Below are 20,850 nucleotides of genomic sequence, written 5' to 3' on the forward strand. Positions count from 1 at the left end.
AGAGGTTGTGGAGGTATGTCCCCAGAAGGATCAGCAGTACCTTGCAAGTAAATCAAGTCGGGGGAAGCTTTTACGGATTCTTCAGAGATGGATGCTTCAACTGGCCATGAAGCTTTGGTGAAATTTAGGAGTTCAAGATTCTGGCATCATCAGAATCTGCCCATATGCCCCTATCCTAATTTTCACAATCCTATTCCTTCCCAATCAATGTCTTAACTTTAACAAAAGAGACCCTATGAGTTGAGAAGTCATCTGCATTGTACTTCAGTCACTCTCAAAATTAGATCTTAAGTTTGATTTCCAGAATTCTCAGTGCTGTAACTACAGGACATAAGGATTTCTTTCAGGGAAGTCAAAGAAGCTTCAGGTTCCTTGTGCAGACTTTGAGCTGAGAATTTAAAGCCCAAGGCTTGTCACCTATTTTCCCCAAGTTCTCTAGCAGTGATAAGCAACCAACCAATGCCACTACACTCCTATTTTCAGTAAAAGCTTTTATGACAGCAAATACTTGGTTACCCAGAGCCTTACTTTCTATAGTTGCTTGATTATAAGTATCTGAAGGTGATAATTTATGTAACTATTTTACCATTGCATAGCATAGCCTACCTGTAACCTCTGGAAACAGGGTCATTAATACCTTTAGATCTAAGAGCAAATTTCAGAAAACCCCCAAACAACTGAGAGCAATCATTCTTAAGACTGTGTTCTTCTAGAATCATTTCTCGTACCAAATTAGTATCAGTCAGGATTTTATTAAAGAATCAGAATCACTAGGATAAACATATAGATACTGATACAAATAAAGATGCAAATCAAACTATTTGTTATGGGGAACTATTTGCTATAGAATTTGAGGAGTTGATTAAGCACTTGTCTTTGCGTTTGACTCTGGAACTTGAAGCCCACAGGGCAAGCCATTGGGAAAGAAAGAGAGACATAACGTAGTAGAGAGAAAGAGCAAACTGGAACTCACAAGCTTGAGCTGGAGCCCATGAGGACAAATTGAAACCCTCGTCAGTTCTTTATACCTGTGTGACCTTGGTGATATGGGTGTCCTACAGAGGTTAGGGCCCTTCTTCATGGAGCTAAGCACACACATGTGCCCCAGGTATCAGAGAAGCTGAAGAAAGATCCGGAAGAAGGTGGAGTGTTGCCAGCCTCCCTACTGCTTCACACCAATGAGATGAGACAGCAAGTCAGTGACACATGTGAGAGACAAAATGGCTGCTCCTTCACTTCCTGCCTCCGAATCTCCAACAAGGATCTCTCTGGATCTCATCCTTACTGGAAACATACAGGAAAGGATATTTTAGGAAATTAGTTCACTCTTGCCAAGTTGACACATCTCAAATCCACCACCGTATCATTAAAGCTCCACTCTGAAGAATGTGACATTCAGAACTAAATGAGATTTCTGATCCTGATTCCAGGGACGACAACAAAAATGAGACAAGTTGGTTTCATTACAAAGGGAGCAAGAAGGATGAAACTGGCACTTCAGAAAGGGAGTCATCAAAAAGGCACAAGGAAGGAGTCAAAGGAAGATACTTCTAGCACTGATTCAAAGGAGTCTCTACACCGACTAATTACGACCTGAGGGGAGGAGGAAAGAAATGCTTGCACTCCGGACACTAAATATATTTCTAACCAGCTTGAGTGAGACCAGGTTCTTTCAGGAGATGAGCTGAGTCTGTATGCTTTTTCCAGGCTTGATAGATTTTAATAGCAAATTTATAATTAGGCCATATAATTCTCTCATATAAAGTGCCTCTGTAAGCTCATCCTCTGAGAAATTTCTGCAGCCAGAGCACTAGCTTGGTGCAAAACCTTCGACACTATCCAGGCAATTTCAAGTGTAGAATAATCCTGCTAGGATTAAGATTCATGCAGTAGTGAGAAAACTGAGTTAAAGCAATTGGTCTACAATTGGTCTACAGAATCATTAGCACAAGGCTAAAACTGCCCTGATAATTACAGGTCTTGGAACACAAGTTGCCAACAGTTGAAAAGGTTCCCAAAATAGCAGTCCTGAGCATAGCGCTTTGACCCATTTTCTATAACTCCTTACCAACTTGGAAGAGAGAGCCTGTGTGATCAGTATGGAAGGGGAAGACTTTAAGGAGCAAATTTTATTATCTATGAAGTCACAGAAGCAAAAATACTTTAGGCATGCTACTTAGAAAATGTTAAGTCCTGGGTCTAAAAATTTTATAACGTAAGCCTGGTTCAAAGACTAGAAATACTGACCTTCTAAAAGAGAAATAAACAACAAATAAGAAAATATACAGTACATTCTGTTATACTATTTCAATTAACCCTAAATTTTAACAATGGAAATGACATTTTTTAGTCATGGATAGGGAAGTACCCTCATGCCTAGATGACAATGACAATTTGGTGGTGTACGTTTAAGGCCACTTAAAGGATGAATTATGGGTCTCATCACAGTCTGTCATTCTGAGTTTAACATGCAGATAAAAAATAGAGACTTCCAAACTATGGCCAACCATTCCAACCATTTAACCACATCACCTTAGTCAATGGCTACCCAGTAGACTTTATACTCAAAGTGATTTGCAAAGCAAAGACACTTCTTTTGGGTCTATAGTCTTCTTCAAACTCATCAAAGTGATTTAAAAGTGTGTTTCAAGTCCAAGTTGTCCTTCCTTCTCATCCTACTGGAGCACCTTGTTAAATAGCGAATAGCGGTGAAAGAGCGTTTAACGATCTGCTTCACATGCACCTCTTTTCCAGCCAAATTGCACCTATAAAGTTAAAACAGAACCTCTTTGGATTCTCAACAAACATGAACTGAATATTTTATGATTTGTGCCGTAGTTACAGTGTGTTGCCTTTCCTTAATTAGCATATATATGGATGCCTTTCTTTCACGGCACGTTATTATTGTGGCAGTAATTCAATAAAAGTATCCTAAACATTTACATTGTGGAGCATTTTTATGATTTATACCAACAGAACGACACACAGGGTGTTGTACATCTGCTTTCAAAGTCATCGCTTGGTTTCATATTCTCATATCCCTTTGTAAGAATGAGAAATATTGTAGTTTTGGAGCATGCCTTTATTTTTTATCATTTCTGCTTCTCTATGAATTTCATTCTTTTACATACTCGATTCCCCATAACAACCCTGAAATCAATTCTGTTGAATGGTGGCAATTTTTTCCTGAAATCTCTCATGACAGAGTAATAAATTGTTCTCTTAATCCACTCCATTGGATTTTTATTATTTAAAAAAAACACATTTTCTCCTGTTTGGTCACTAACTAAACACTCAGCCTCTTCAAAATGACTCATAAATGGTCAAAAGCACAAGTCTTCCATAGAGAAACAAAATATATGCTTAAAGGGAAATCATAATTTCTTTATAGTGTGCTATTCTTCTAAATCATTTCCAACCTCAAGGGTCAATGGAACAGGGTTCAGTTGAACAAAATGATTATGTAAAACACATCTTAAGCTCCTTAAGTTGTTTCCTTTCATATTATTATACCTATTTATGACACAATAGAGTCACAGCAGTTGGCTTCAGTTCAAAACTCAAGGCTCTGAGACTTTCTCATTTGCAACAGCTCTGTTATCTCCATGTGTCTGCCGAGCTTTTACCCTGCCCGTGTCCTGCTCTGCCTCCTTTACATAGAAGAGGCAAGCGGTAACTTTAAAGAAATTTAAAAGAGATCTTTTGAAGTAATAGTTGGAGTAATAGTTGGAAGTATCAAAATTATGAATTTCAAGTGAGAGATCTGGGAGAGACATTCTATTAAACCTTGAGATGTAGTCCGAGTGATCAGTAAACACACCTGAAGTGGACGGTGGCGGCTGAGGTCTGGTCTGGGCACTGGCTGACTGCTGGTGTAGTGAGAGGCATTTGTGAGTACAGCATTGTAAGCATCCACATTTACTGTTTTCCAACTGACTCCTAGGGAATCCTGCAGAGATAGCTACAAAAGGAAAGGAAAGACTAAGCGTTGTTCTAATATGAAGGTATGATAAGAAACTGAGAAAGCCAGGCCTGCCTTAAGGCTCGTGGGAATAGGGACATCCTTTTCCTCAGCTAGAAATTTCAGAGTAGGGAAATGACAGGGACCAAACAGGGAAGAGGAGAGTGACATCAGAGCTGGAATACTGGAGGGCAACAACATGGTTCAGATCAGTGTGAGAGTCAGAATAACACGGACGTAGATAAGAACACCAGAGACCAGAGATGCAAACGGTACATGTTAGTTTCAGAGAGGTGATTTTAAAGGCTACAACAGAGAATGGATGAAACATTCAGGATTCCACAGATGGAATAATACTATTAATAACTGCTGATACTCAGAAAATTATTCAAATTTGTCAAGAACTATTCTAAACAGTTTGCATAAATTATCTCCTTTAATACTCAAGCCATCTGTATGAGATAGGGACAATTATTATTTTCTTTTTAAGGTGAGGAAATTGAGGGATAGTGTGCTTAAGTTGTATACCTATGATTTACATAGCAAAAAAACAGTATGCTGAGCGTTAAAATGGGGTATTCTAGATACAGTCCGTGCCCTCAATCACTACAGAATCCCCAGCAGGGAAGAGGGGAGGCTTGAGTTTCCACTTCCAGGGTCTCCACCATAAGTGTTCAAACACTCTGATATCATTGCTATTATTTAGATATAGCTCCTTGATTGGATTTCCCCAGTTGGCTATGAGAAGACACAGGTGGGTGCCAGGAGAACAAATCGTGGTAGTCAACGATAGTACTGACTATTAGTTCATTTTGTCATTCGCTCACTCATTTGTTAATTCATTCATTCAAGAAGATACCCTGACCTTTCCGCAATTTGCCCTGGTTGTGCCCTGAGGGTAACTATATAATCCACAAGAATTTTGAGGCCCAAATACCCACTTCCTTTCCCAGAAGAAGCCATGTTCTTATCAGCTCGTAATAGTACATGCCTTCACTTACCAATTTGCTTCCCAATCCCTAACTCAATAAGACAGAAAGAAGTTCAGAATCCAGAATTCCTCTGCTACTACAATATAGCTATGTTTTCAGAAGTTTTCTGTATTAACAGTAAAAATATTTCAGTACAAAAACAAAAAGCACAGTTCTATTGGAACTAATATGTTGATAATTAGTATTTAAAAAAGTAATTTTTCTGTAACATTGCTGGACTACCACGTTGAGACACATAAACACACCTACACAAAAAGATTTGAATTTTCATCGTATATTTCAAATAAAGTTCAAGTAAATAATACCTGTGTAAAGAGGGAAAAGCTCAATTAAGTGAACTGACAATTCTGCAAATGTTAATGCCATTCAGACCTGTTTATATATAAAACACATTCACAAAGAGATAAGAAATACCCTTTTAATAGTACATCCATATCCCCACATAGCTCCACCCCATAAAATTTACTAATCAGTGATAAAAATGAATATAGTTATAAGCATGATTAATTTTTGTGCTGTTTTACCAGCAGGTGACTTGGCTGATCTGAAATGGAAAAATGTACAATCTACCTCCTCATGTTTCTTTATACCACCTAATTTTGAAGATGCAGAGCAAATTAAATGTCACTCAGTGACTCATATCTAAAATCCGCATGGTTAATCCTGAACACCTACTTTCTGATAGAGTCGACCCATTATGCTCTGGGCTCCACCATCGTTAAAATGTACTGGAGTCTTGAATCCATTGAAGCCTTTTAAAATTCAGCCGCTTCCTGCGAGTGTTCCATTGCTTTTCCCCCCCAGTGTGTTAGCTCTCCTGGGAGCTGACACAAAGTAGCTGTTCCACACTTCAGAAAAAGAGTATCAGTTGCCAGACTTGAAATTGCTGCTGGGATTACAACAAATTCCCAAACCGCCCCACAGCAGAAACAAACAACTAGCCTCATATGTTAAGATAGCAAGATGAGATTGAAGAGATGGAAACTTTTACCCTGCAGAATCCTTTGCAGCAACTGTTGGGTAACATTGACAAGCCTTGCTATTAAGGAGATTTAGCTATAATAGTAACTGGAGAGAAAGGTAAGGACTTGTAAGTAGGACAAAGAAAATGAGACAGCTGATAATTTTAGAAAGTTTTGTAAACAAATTTAACTAGTAAGTCATTCTTTATTACGGCATGTATTGCATATTGTCATATGGTTTAGTTATTTCTGCAATGTTTGTGTTCAACATAGGCTGGAATATGCCTAGACGCAGCCACTCCCAGCTATGTTTTGGTCATCTTTGTATACCTGTAGATCTCAATGATGCTATGCATCTGATACTTATTTAAACTAATAAAAATTTAGGTCATCATCTTATACATATCTAGGCTAGAGTTTAAGTAATGTACCAAATCAAAGGTGGTCAGATGGCTATTTTAAAAATTAAAAACTCATATAACTGACATTCTATATGGACTAACCAGTCACTGGATATTATCATGGATGTGCCCTGGAAAGAAATTTTTCCCCATCCTCTGCCCTTCAAGTAAGCATTCAGCATTTCTGAAGCATCCAGCACCATCTCAAAGAAAGGAGACTCTTTTCTTTGTCTATAGAACTCTAGGGAAGTAGAAAGCACAATCCTCCCAGTAAATCATACCATTAATATTACCCTGTACTAAACTTGTACGAACGAATTTATTGACTAATTGACAATATGTCAATGGGAGAATTTAATCTTAAACGTATTCAGAAAGCAGTAAACTTTAAACTTACTGTCAAATGCCAGAAGTCTTCTGGGAATGTTAAAAATTCAGTTAAAACTTTAAAAAGTTTACAGCAAAAGTCACGGCTCCCTCTATGAATTGTTTGAGGGTGCTATTACGACACTTGAAAATCAGGTATAGTGTAGAAAAATTAAACTCCGGTTAAGGTCCATTAATTATAATGCAACGCCTCAGCCTAACAACAGCTTGGCCTTAACTCAATACTCAATTAAATACTTCCTGCAGTTCTGGGCATTAATTGCGCTGCAGCTTAGAAAATAACATTCTAACTGCTTGTAGAAAGGTAATCAAAATTGGTGTGTAAAATTTAAGTTTAGTTCCTTTGTGATTATCTTTCCTCAACAAGGAAAATTAACTTCTTCAGGGACTTATGGTCCATACATTTCAAATCCACTCAAAACTCTTGAAAATTGAATACAATAACCAACAATAGATTTTTGATTATGAAATAATATATTTAGTTCGTCTTAAGGGACAACGACCACAAAATAGCATTCTCAATCTTCATAAGGAAAGGATCCTCACTTCTACGTTAGATCTTTAGTTGGGGACATATGGAACTCTTGCTGCCTATACAATATTGGATGGAAAATGTTTAAGGGGTATCATCTTCCAGCTGCTGCTGGCAAGGGAATATTTAACGTTTAAATAGAAAATGCTTTCTTGCTCCACAATGAGGAATCACCTTTCAGCTCAACTCTAAGCACAAAGTGACTCATCCTGCCACAGGTGATTTACAATGATCCCTCCACTGATGCGTCATCCAGAACGTGATTGTGTAGCAGACAAATACAGAAACAGAGCAGGGAGATGTGGGATTAAGGATGTTTGTTTTAGAAAGAGAGCTACAGAACCCGGGAACTCATAGAAATTGTCACCATGGCTAAAGAATAAGGGTGAGAGGACATAACTGAGGGAGTCAATGAAAATATAAACACCATGCAGGCAGGGAACACCAAGCGTTGGCAAATGTGATGACTACAAATTTAGAAAGTAAGATTTAGAAATGAAGCAAGATCTCAGCATTATACAGTCTGGGACAAAATATCATGGGAGTGAGAAGAGCTGCAGAAGGAGCCAATGCAGATAGAAGAGAAACAGCCGAGAGAAGGAGCTCTTTCCTTCCTCTCACACATTCAAAGTTTAGTGTGGATGTTTTACAAGTATGTACAGTGTACAGTTCTACAGTGTTTGTCATTTTTTAAATTTATTGCAAGTTTGATGTGCAGAAACATAGCTTTCTGTATTTCTCCCCACTACATTCAACTTGTTTTCTGAGCCTCCTTTAAAGAATGTAATCCACACTTTCAGTTTCTGGTTCTACATGTAACACTTTGGGAAGTCGCCTCTCTATGCTAATAAGAAGTGAAAAGCTGAAAAAACTGAAAAATCTACCACTCTTCTTAGATCCCTAAGAGAAGTGAGGTCACAGGGCAAACTGGTGCTGCAAATTTACTGATAGGTGAATACAGAGAATCACAATTTAGCGGAGCAGAGCAGAAACCCACGGGCTGAAACTTCAAGAGGAACCACTGCCAGAGTCTGAAATCTTGAGCTGTAATTGATGAATTGCTGGAAGCTCAATGTGGGCACATCTGAGAGAGAAAACTCTAGGAGGGGCTCAGTCATTGGGAGGACCCTGTCATTGGGAGGACCCCACACTTTTGTGAGTTTTACTTTCTGGAGCTCAACCAGATCTTGACAGTGAAAATCTGAGAGAAGGCCTCTCATGCTTTTAGCAGGGAATGGGAAAAAGAAACCATTTTGAAATACACCAGAACATCTTGTTCTTCTTAACAAGGTTACCCTCAGGAGAAACTGTTTAACCAGCACCTAACCTGCTGGGGTTTATCAGAGGCTAAGTGACCAGGGGGAAGGGAAATAGCCAATTCTAACTCACTGTAGCCATCCTGTCCCCCCTGGGTAGGGGGTGGAGAAGGAGGTTGGAACTGAGAAGCATATATGAAACTCACAATGCAGAAACAGAGGCTCACTAAAAGACTGAGACCTAATCAAAGAACTATAGAATGCTTTCCCTCCCCGGACACCTCATCTCACATTGCTAATGGTCTATTTACAGTTGTGCCTTTTACCCAGCACATCACCTCTGGCTACCAAAAAATATATATATTACAAGACATCCTACAAGGCGAAAACACACTTTGCCTAGACAGAGCAAACATTAGAAGCAGACATGGCAGGGATATTGGAATGATCAGATCAGGAATTTAAAACAATTATTAAAATACTAAGGGCTCTAAAGGATAAAGTAGACAGCATGCAAGAACAGATGGGCAATACAAGCAGAGGGAGGTAAATCTTAAGAAAGAAGCAAAAAGAAATGCTAGAGATCGGAAACACTGTAACAGAAATGAAGAATGCCTTTCATGGGCTTATTAGTAGACTGGACACAGCTGAGGAAAGAATTTCTGTCCTTGAGGATATCTCAAAAGGAACTTCCCAAACTGAAAAGCAAATAAAAAGAAAAGACTGGAAAAAAGACAACAGAACAAAATATCCACAAACTTGGGACAAGTACAAAAGCTGCAACATATATGTAATGGGAATACTGGAAGGAGAAGAGAAATGAACAGAAGAAATCTTTGAAATAATGACTGAGCATTTTCCCAAATTAATGCCAGATACCAAACTACAGATCCAGAGAGCTCAGAGAATGCCAAGCAGGATAAATAGCATGAAAAAGTACAGCTAGGTATATCATTTTCAAACTACAGAAAATCAAAGATAAATTAAAATCCTGAAAGAATGATAGGGAATAAACACCTTACTGATAGAGGAACAAAGATAATAATTACATCTGGCTTCTTAGAAATCAGCAAGCAAGAAGAGAGTGGAGTGGGGACCAGCCTCAGGGCTGAGTGGTTAAAGTTCCACGTCCTCTGCCTTGGTGGCCCAGGATTCATTGTTTCGGACCCAGGTGTGGACCTACTCCACTCATCAGCCATGCTGTGGAGGCATCCTACATACAAAGTAGAGGAAGACTGGCACAGATATTAGCTCAGGGCTAATCTTCCTCAAGCAAAAAAAAGAGGAAGATTGGCTCAGAGCAAATCTTCCCCATTAAAAAAAAGAAAAGAAGAAGAAGAGAGTGGAGTGAAATATTTAAAGTATTGAGAGAAAAGAAAAAACCATCAATCCAGTAATCTCTACCCTGCAAAACTATCTTTCAAAAATGAAGGACACAGGGGCAAGCCAGATAGGGTAGTGGTTAAGTGCGTGTGCTCTGCTTCCGTGGCCCGGGGTTCGTGGGTTTGGATCCTGGGCATGGACCTATATACTGCTTATCAAGCCATGCTGTGGCAGTGTCCCCATACAAAATGAGGAAGATTGGCACACATGTTAGCTCAGGGACAATCTTCCTCACCAAAAAATAAAAATGAAGGATAAATCAAGACTCTCAGAAAAACCCTGAGGTAATCTGTAGATTCCGAGTGATAATGATATGTCAGTGTAGGTACATCACTTGTAACAAATGTACTACTTTGATGCAGGAGCATTGATAATGGTGGAGGCTATGCATGTGTAGGGGCAGGGGCTATATGAGATGTCTATACCTGTCACTCAGCTTTGCTGTAAACCTAAAACTGCTCTATAAACTAAAGTGTAATTATTATTTTTTTTTTTGCAGGCAAAGATTTGCCCTGAGCTAATATCTACAGCCAATCTTCCTCTTTTTATTTTTTTCTCCCCAAAGTCCCAGTACATGGTTGTATATCCTAGTTTTAGGTCCTTCTCGTTCTTCCACGTAAGCCACTGCAACAGCATGGCAACTGACAGACGGGTGGTGTGGTTCCACGACCGGGAAATGAACCAGGTCTGCCAAAGCGGGAGTGCTGAACTTTAACCACTAGATCACCTCGCTGGCTATAAAGTCTGTTTTTAAAGAAATGTAATTTAGGCTTCTGCAGTTACATCAGTCACATCTGACTGAAATGCCCTCTTTGGTGTAAATAATTAATCAATGATATGCACTCCTTTTGTGCAATTGTCTCTGGATCTGCCCCTCCATGGGAAAGCTTTTGAGAGCAAGAAGTTGATGACTCACAGAAGAAGGAATGGGGCAATGTGTTTGACAAGGGTACTCCTCAGATTCCAATGGACAGTATCACCCTCCCTGTTAATCTTTTCTGACCACCCTTGTTCTCTCTGTATCCAGGGCTGATCTAAGTGTCCCCATGTGGTTTTTGTACATGTACAAGCATCCTTGCTCTAGAGCACAGCCCGTAGCGTGGTCTTGATGTCTATGCTCTTTGGTCCTTATCTCAACCCCAGGCCTCCTATGATCTACTAACCTTCTTTGCAATCAGATGTTGTCTATTAGGGCATGAAACAATTTCTTGATTTTCTTCTCCACACCAGGTCTTTCAGAACTCTGGGATGTAACAGAAAATGCCATCCAAGCCCTCTTTCTGCATAACAATGCAAAACCTTCATGTAAAATCCTCTGCTCATCCCATTTGGGGAGCATTATAAAGCCTTGCCTCCCAGATGGGAACAGAGAACATGCTCCTTCTTCCTGGCTTTACCAAAGATATGGGAGCAGGCTCCCCTTTGAAGCCTCAACACACTCTCCTCTCTCTTGCTCCAATGCTTTCCCCTAGCTGAGAAAGGACTTTTATCTATTCTTTGTTCAGCAGGAAACTGCCCCTAAGTCATCCCTCCTATTTCATAGCTTGTAGTAAAAATTTCTTATTCAATCCTCCAAACTTTTGTTCCTGATGTTTAAAGGGAAGATTTTGGAATTTAGAAACAGTTTTCAAGTGTGTGTCCTTTGCAGTTGAAAGCCCAGTTTTAATCATATAATCTATGAAATAGACTTCAAGAGCCTAATTTAAAGGGCAAAGGGTTGACCTTGACTACTTTGTCCTCCGCACTCCAGCTATAACAATCTTATGTGGTAATGTACCGGGGCTGTAGCAGACATCTTGCTAAGTACTTGTGTATTTTATCCATTCTACACTCATATAACATTTAACAAATGATGTTACTGAAGTACAAGGAGATTAAGAAACTCACCCAAGACTGCACAGTTCGTGGTGAAACCGGGAACTGAAGGCAGACAGCACGCACCCAGAGTCCACACTCTTTGCCTCTCTGTTATACCGTCTAAAAGCAAGCTATACTGATCCAGACGGGGATCAGCCACACACAGGGAAGTGAGAAAAAAGAAATCTCATATCAAAATATTATCTATGTATGAACACATATATTTACTAGTGCTTAATTTAATGTGTAGTAAAATTTATAGTTCTAATTCTGCTAGAGGTTTCAATCATTCTCAACAAATCTTTTAGTCATCCTCAGAAAATCCTAGATTAAAAGATCCTAGAAAATCCTTTCAGATACAATTATGTATTATTTCTGGATGTGGAGAACTTTCCTAGATATATGAGTCTTACCTAGTGTATTTGTCTCTTGTGTGTCACGTGTCACTGGAGCTAACGTGCATAAAGGTTAAGCTTTTCTCCTATGACTAAAATTATGTTTTCATTTTTATATGTATTGTTTCTCTCTGTAATTATATGAGCAACTTAGAAATATACATAATGAATCACATCTTGATCATTGAAACTTAATGGAAAAATAAACTATCATAATTCAAACACAATCAGGGAATATAATATTTGCTAATAGGTTCATTGTGACAAGTTATAAAAAGAATCTAAATGCGAAACTTGGTTTCTAGTGAACAAGATTAGAACAGATTTCTAGTCTAATCATAATTTCTTCTCTACATGTGCCAAATAAAGAACTTTTAGGAGAAAGGAAGATGTATTTACACATCATGCTATTCCTATCTTGAATTTGTCATGTTATTTACACTCCATGTATTAAGTTCCCTAAGGACTTATTATATTTCAATATGTTAAAATACAAAATTTAACATTTTTTTCTTAATACTCTTATTTTGATTTCACATATATTTTTATGCAATTTTTTATTCCTTTGTTTACATATCATGTGTTAAACCAATGAGAGGATGTATTCCACATATCTAATATTTAAAAGTACAGAATACTAAATTAAATTAAGTAGGAGTAAATGTACAATAAAAGACAAAGAAAAACTGGTTTGGTTTCTGCAGTATTGTACTTCTGTCACGTATATCATTGTCCAGAAAGGAAGACAGAAACTCCAACTGGTATTTCAACTGGAGAAAATTTAATACAAGGAATATGTTACAAAAGAGTTAGAAGGGCTGGAGCAGCCAGGAGGGAAAAGGAAAAGCTGTTCAATGATTAGGGTCTGCAGTAAGCCACTACCGTCCCAGGCTCCAGGAGCAGAAGGGGCACGATGTCACCTGCAGTACATAGTCACTGCCCCCTGAGCTGCGGGAGTCCCACTGTAGCTAGTACTGTTTGGATCACTGCGAGCCCGCCTTCTAGAAATCCGTGGCCCATTCTCCTGGTGCTAGTGCAGGATCCCTCAGGCCCAAAGTTCCCCGCCGCCGTCACTGGGACAGATGGAGGCAGAGCACTGTGCTGCAGGGCTGCTAAAGTACTGTTGCTGCTGCCGCTTTGCTATAACCTACAAAACCTCAGCTGCTGCTGGAAACACACCGCCTGAGCAGGAACCCAGGTGCTCACCATCACCCTTTGTGACTGTGCTGAAAGCTCTGTAAAAGTTCTACTCTCCCTCCACCAAATAAAAGGTGTGGAGTTTTGGCTTTTTCCTTCCTGCTGCCTTCTAGTCACCTGCCAGTGCCTCCCATTGTCAGAGCAAACAGGAGCCAGGTGGCAAAGAAATCTTTGAAAAAGTAGTTTTGAGACTTCCAGCCCTCTGTGATGCAGAGCAGAGCGCAGAGGATCAGAAGTGGAGCTGAGAGGAGATGCACAGATGACCCTCCCCACCCCTCCGCCCTCCCCTCCCCCACCACACAATCACCCAACTTGCAGTTGCAGTCTCCTTTTCGTGACATCAGTCTTTGGTAGTCTCTAGAGATTCCTTACATGTTTTCTGTTTATTCTCTTCCACTTACTGATTTCTACTTTTGAAAGTAGAAAATACATTTCTATTCTTTCACTCAATTCTGTAGAATTTAAAATTCTTCATTGTTATTTAAAATAAAACTTATAAAAGTAAATTTCTATCTGGCAATTTTGCTAAATTCATTTATTTGGTTTTATAATTCATTCATGCATTCTTTGGATTTCTATGTATACAATAAAATTATCCATGAGTAAATGGCAATTTTTTCTCTGCGTTCCACCATTAAACCTTTTACGAATATATGTAATTGGATATTTACTTTTGCTTTCTTGTGCTGGCTAGTATCTCAAGCCCAGTAATGAATAGAAGGACTAATAGAGAGCATCCTTGTCTTCCTTTCCTCAGATGTGAGGAAAAGATTTCAGTGTTTCTCCATGAGTATGCTGCATGCCGTAAGATTTTCTTTCTTTTAGAAATCCTATCCCAGAATATGGATATTTTATTCTACTCTTGTTTCCCAAATCCTTTTTATCATCAATGGTTGTTTAATTTACCAAATTTTTTCAGTATTTGTTATGAAGATTGCTTGATTTCTTCTTTTATTCTGTAATAGTATGAACTAATTAATTAATTGATTCCTAAATAATAAATCTCAAATGAACCCAACTTAGTCATGATGTAGTATACATTTTGTATAATTCCAGATTCTGTTAGGCAATATTTTTTTAGGATTTTTTTTTAAAGATTTTATTTATTTTTTATTTTTCCTTTTTGTCCCCAAAGTGCCCTGCAGTACATAGTTGTATATTTTTTAGCTGTGGGTCCTTCTAGTTGTGGCATGTGGGATGCCACCTCAGTATGGCTTGATGAGTGGTGTTAGGCCTGTACCCAGGATCTGAACTGGCAAAACCCTGGGCTGCTGAAGCGGAGCATGGGAACTGAAGCACTCCGGCCCTGGGCCTGGCCCCAGGATTTTTTTCATAGATGTTTATCAAGGGATTTTTCTTTCACAACATGTTCTCGTGAATTTTGGTATCCAAGTTATACTGATTCCATACATCATGTTGGGAACTGTTTTGTTTCTTTCTATTCTCTGAAAGAATGTGCATAATAACAGTGTCACATTTTTCTTAAATATTTAGGAGAATTTATCAGTTAAGTCACTTGGGCTGTGTCTTACAAGAATAAACTGAAGAAATGAAGGCAAGAGAAAATAATTGAAAGGGAATACGTATCAAAGCAGAAGCACCATAATGAGTACTCTGCAAATTTCTTCTCCCAATCAACTATTAATAATAGGGAAAAATCCATTAGATGTTCTTTGGCTTTCATCTTCTTACTAGAAGGGAGTAGAAATAACAGTCGGGGAGAAACTATGAAGCAAAAAATTAAGTTTACTTCCTCTAATGGAAACATAGACTCCATCAACCCATACTGAATACAGGAAATAGGATACCCCCCAAAAAAATGGTGGTTACTAATGCAGTCTATGTACTTGTTACTTAATGTAAGGTTGCACTTGTATAGTGCAAGTCAGTTTTGATAGTTTATGTCTTTCTAAAAATTTGTCCAATTCCTCTAAGTTATGTTCTATTCATTTCTCTTTATTCTTTTTTCTCTCTTTTATTTAGAATGCATAATTCCTATCAATTCATCATAAAGGCAAGATTCTTTCTCCTGCTACTTTAAATCTACTGTTGATCCCTTCTATAGAATTTTTCATTTTATTTATTTTATTTTTCAACTCCAGAATTTCTGCTTGGTTCTTTTTTTGTAATTTCCATCACTTTGTTGCTATGTGTATCTGATAAGACATTGTCTTCATACTTTCCTTTACTTCTTCAGTCACAGTTTCCTTTATTTTTTGAACATGTTAACAATGGCTACTTTGAAGTCTTTGTCTGTTTAATCTGGTATCTAGTCTCTCTTGGGAAGTTTCTGTTTCCTGATTTTTTTCCTGTATGTGGGTCACACTTTCCTGTTTCTTTGCTGGGCTCATAATTTTTTGTTGAGAACTGGAGATTTCAGGTAATATATTGTAGCCAGTCTGGGTACTGACTCTCCCCCCTCCCCCAAAGACCTATTTTTGTTGTTTACTTGTTTATATTTTGGTGGCTTTTAGTGAAATTTATTTCTACCTTTTTTATCCTTTCTTGGGTACAGCCTTGGGTGGGGCATTGTCATGCTGGGAAGACAATAGTTTTATCAGGGCTCTCTCTGATTGTCTTTCCGTGATCTCTCTAGTAAGCTGTTTGTTTCATTTGGCGTTGCAAATGAAGCTGGTGTTAGCAGCTGATTACTCTATTTTTTTTTGACAATGTCCTCAAGACTGAGCACGAAGTGCTCAGTAGTCTAATCTATTTAAATTTGGGCTCCTTTACAGGGGTATTTTTTTCAGGCCAGTCTTTGAGCCTTTTTCTGAGCCCAGAAAGGCTCTTCTTAGGTGTCTCTTTTCCTGGTTCTCTGTTGAACTAGCTCACGTATGGTTAAGAGTATTGCTCTTAATTAAGAGGAATTATTGTTTACAGGGGCCCCCTTAGCCTTGAACTCTACACTCTGTGTCAAATGAAATAAGTTCCTTTGGGAAGAGCTGCAGAGCTCCCTTTTCCTATGCACTGCCTTTCCTGGACAAAGTTTCTGGGCTACTATTCTGGATACTGAGCATGGCAGTAGGCTCTGGTCTTTTCAGCTTGCCTCTTTCCCATCATGGAACCTCTGTCCTACGAGTGAGCTGGAGTGCGGGCAGTCTTGGTCCAAGTATTCTCAACATTCCCTGAATGGGATAGAGTCTTCAATCTGTGGATAGGGGCAGGGGGCAGGAGGATAGACCCTGACCTCTCAGCCATGCTCACCAGGAATTGAGCCTCTTCAACCTGTGGTTGGAGGGAATGAGAAATGCTAGTGACTTTCCTTCTCACTGTCATAAAGTAAGCTTTGATTGGGAGCTGAGGGGAGAGGGAGCCCCATCCTCTTGTCCACACCCACCAATCTTCTGTCAGGGTGAATCTTCTGTCAACCTGAACTAGAATAAGGGAGAAAGAGAAAGTGAGAGTAGTTCAAATACCACAGATTCTCACTTGTCTTACTGTGTTTTAGGAGATTTTATTGAATAAATATTTCTTCCTTTGCTGCCTTGCTGTATGCCTCTAGGAGTATTTCCAGAAACTTTAAATGGTTGGTTTATTTTTATAGTTTTCACTGGTTTGGCTTGTTTCCCTGGGGATTAGGTCCACAGAACTCTTCATGCTGGCATCTTGAAAGATGTGTTGTCCTGAGCTTCAGGCATAAAGGTAAGATAGTGTAAAGATGATCCAAAACTATTTAAAGTCTTTATATCAGTGGCTTTTATTTTTTATGCCACTAATTTATTGTCCTATCCTTGGCATTGTAACTAAGGATATTAATATTTCTCTGCTACCTATTTGATTTTTTAAAAAACAAAACTTTTACAAGTATGTTTTTGCATCAGGAATAACCATACAGTTCTATGTCCACTTAATTCTCTACCATTATGTTTCCAACATAATGAAAGAATGGATTGGTATCAGAAATAAAAGAAAAACTTCAGACTTCCAGAAGGAGCCAACGAAAAGGATCATTTATGCCAATAATGTTGCTTGGGTTGATGATGGGGATTATATGATTTTAAATAGCATCAATCCAGTTCTCTAAGCACTGGTAATTATTTCCACTAATTGAAATAATCCAGAAGAATCTTTGGACAGGACAGAATCATGTAATTCTAGAATTAAAAGAGATCGTACTGGACGTTTGGCCCAATCATTTCATTTACAGCTGTAAATATGGGAGGCCACTTGTCAGAGATGAGAAAAAATTCACATCTTTTGATCAAAGATGTCTGTAATGTTTTCTACCACGCTGTCTTTTCTAACTATCTGCTGTCCTCATTATCTGTTGTTCTCAATTTAATGGCTGTCCTAACATAATGTGGCTACAAAGTTCATTTTTATCTAGTTATAACTGAGGATACATCTGGGCAGCTCATTGCTCGTCTGACTTATTTTTAACATATGATCTGAAAAGCCCCATTTAATATATGAAACTTCTAAGTTGATATATCTTCTATGTCTTCATTACTATTTTCTGAATCGCTATAATTTTACTGCTATATGTTACATATCTTTTTCAAGTAGAATTTCATTTTGTAGTCTTACCCTTTTTTGTTCATTGATATTATTGGTTTTTCATAACTGGTAATTGCAATAACAATTTATTAAATTCCTCAAAATTTGTTGGCGTGATTTTTCTATCCTTTTCCAACTAAAGATTATTGAGTAAGGCATATAATATTTTCCCTTATTATATTTTTCCCAGTTGGGTGCATAGCCTCTAACATTACCTTTCAGTTTATAGCAATTCAGTCTTATCCAAGCTAAAGGACTGCCAAGTAATATTATATAAATAAAATTTCAGATTCAAAAAAACTCAGTCACATTTTATGCATCTAAATAATGTGTGCATAATACTACTCTACCTTTCTCTTCTTAAAGTAATATCACATTGTATAAGATCAGAGCATGGTGGCCTTCATTAAAATATTTTAATTCATTGCCTGTTTAAAGTTACCACCCTTGCCTTCCCCCTTCATGATTCCTTTTTCTTGCTCTACCATTTTTTCCAGTACATTGATTACTTTCTAATAAAGTTTTTTTTCTTATTTATTGTGATTGTGGCTTATTATTTTTCTTTCTTCCTACCCTTCCACTTAAATGTAAGCTCCATGAGGGCAGGGATATTTAGCCAACTTGTTGACTGAGGGATTCTATGTGACGAGGATGGTGATTGGCTCTGTCCAATGATTCAAGGATGTCTATTGACTGTCTACTATGTTTGAGACACTAGGCTAAGCTGGAAAAGGAAAAAGATGGTTACAGCCCTCAAGGTACATACATTTAAAATATATTTAACAAACTGAGCCTTTATAGTAGCATTATAGCAAGAGACGAGCAATAATAGCAAACCTGGACCGCTTTATTTTCAAATTAATTAAATAGGATTTGGAATATAAACTACATCAGGAAAAGAGTCAATCTTTGGTAATGAGATCAAAATTATATTAACAGGGGAACAGGATTACCTTACAGAGAAAACTAATCTCCACAGGGTAGGATATGAGATTTTAAAAAATATGCCTGGGGTGGGGGGAAATGGTCTCCCCAAGCTGCATCATCTGGCTGTCCTTCCTTCTTCACTCAGAGGATCACTTCTCTCCCCAAGTAGATGAAAAATCTGGCAGAGGTGGAAACACTTTCAATCCATGGCTTATTCTGGAGCTTGAATTCATTCATTCATCTATTCATTCACTTGATCAACTTGTCAAAATTCCTATCCATGTGTTGGGAACTGTTCTAGCTTTGGAGGATATGGCAGTGAGCAAAACAGACTAAATTCCTGTTCTGTAATTTACAAGACACAAGGTTGGACTTGGAACTCAATGGTTTCTAAAAATGGGGTAAATTATTTTGGAAAGAGAGGGAGACAGGACCAAAGGAGACTTAAAGACCCTTAAGAAAAAAAAAAAAAAAGCAAGAGAGATACTGAGGAAAGGGAGAAGAGATAGAGCCAAGAAAGTTTGTTCACATGACAAATGCCTAAAAGCTTATGTATCACTCATGAGGCCAGCATTGTGAAATATAGTAGCTACTAGCCACATGTGACCACTGAGCACTAGAAATGTGGCTAAAATAGCTTAGGTTTAGGCAGTGAGGGCCAAGAAGACTAACATATGAGTCATCAGATCAATAACTCATCCTCATTCTGCAAGATTCAGATTTATCCCTAGAAGTCAAAACAGCTTTCAGGGATTGCAAAGGCCAATGCTTTCAGGAGAGAATGAAATACAACAGAACCGAGAAACTTGTGGCAAACTTCCTTTGTCCACCATTGATTATATATCCAAACACAGTAAAATTTTTTAAAAGCCCAAAACTATATTAGCCAGATTAAAAATATGCTATAATCGTGCAGGTATGTACACTGTGATCTCTGGTTTAATGATTCTCAGAATATGAACACCTGCATGCTTGTGTATAAGTAGCTGCCAAATAGGACCTGAAATTGGCAAATACCATGGAGGCTCCATCATCTAACACCAACAGGCGGGACTAGATACACTTTCATCCTGAGATACGTAAGGAGCAGCCATAGGGAACCCCTCGTTATAAAAACCAAGTTGAACAAATACTATGATCAACAAGTCTTCCTCCCATAACTACCACCACCTTGTCACTTTATCTCAGAAGATACTCCAAAATACCATCCTGAGGACCAAAAGAAAAGAATCTATCAAATTGGTTTAACCTAAGTGAAAGCATCTTAACAGGCAAATTAGTCAAGTTCTAATCAAAGCAGGAAACTCTCTGTCATTATCTTCAACAGGTGGTTACACGACAATTCACTGCCAATCAGCACAGCCCTGGGCCTCAGAAGTCAGGCAAATCCACTTTGGAAAATTTCGTATTGCTAACATCTTCCTCATGTTGAGCTTCAGTTTCTCAACCTGAAGCTTCCACACTTTGCTCCAAATTTTTCTCTCAGTCCCTTTGAAACTACATCGCATAAATCTAACTTATCTCCTATAAGAAAGTGCTTCAAATATGTCACATGTTATAAACACTCTCTCCTTACCCTTTCAAATCCACAAGAATCATCTTCCCCAAGTTAAATATTCTTCATTCTGTCAGCGCTTTTTCATCAGATTTTAACTTAGGAGTGTCTACTGTTCAGCAAACAGGTTTGGATTTGTTATTTTTTTGTGTCTGATCTTCTCTGAATCCAAAATTGTAGATTTGAATTTTATTATTTTTGTATGTAAGTGCCAGGTTCATTTACTCCTATTGATTTTACCACATTTAAGATAAGAGACTGTCCCAAATATTTTAGTATTTCATTTTGAATACTGCTTTCATCATCCAATAGTTTGGCTATGGCTACAGTTTCTGCAGCACCTATAGATTTTATTCATCTGTCTTCCTGTATTTCTAAGCTGTTGATAACATGCTGAATAAGATAAGTCAATAACTAAAAGCCTAGATAAACCATACCACTAGAAATCTTTCATTCTTATTAGCAAGGATACATTATTCCCTCCAGATAAGCTGTTAAAATTTGAAGATAAAACATTTAAGAAATATTTGCTGACTGTTTACTGTGTG

This window comes from Equus asinus, chromosome 3 (genome assembly GCF_041296235.1).
Source record: "Equus asinus isolate D_3611 breed Donkey chromosome 3, EquAss-T2T_v2, whole genome shotgun sequence".
In the NCBI taxonomy this organism is placed as follows: Eukaryota; Metazoa; Chordata; class Mammalia; order Perissodactyla; family Equidae; genus Equus; species Equus asinus.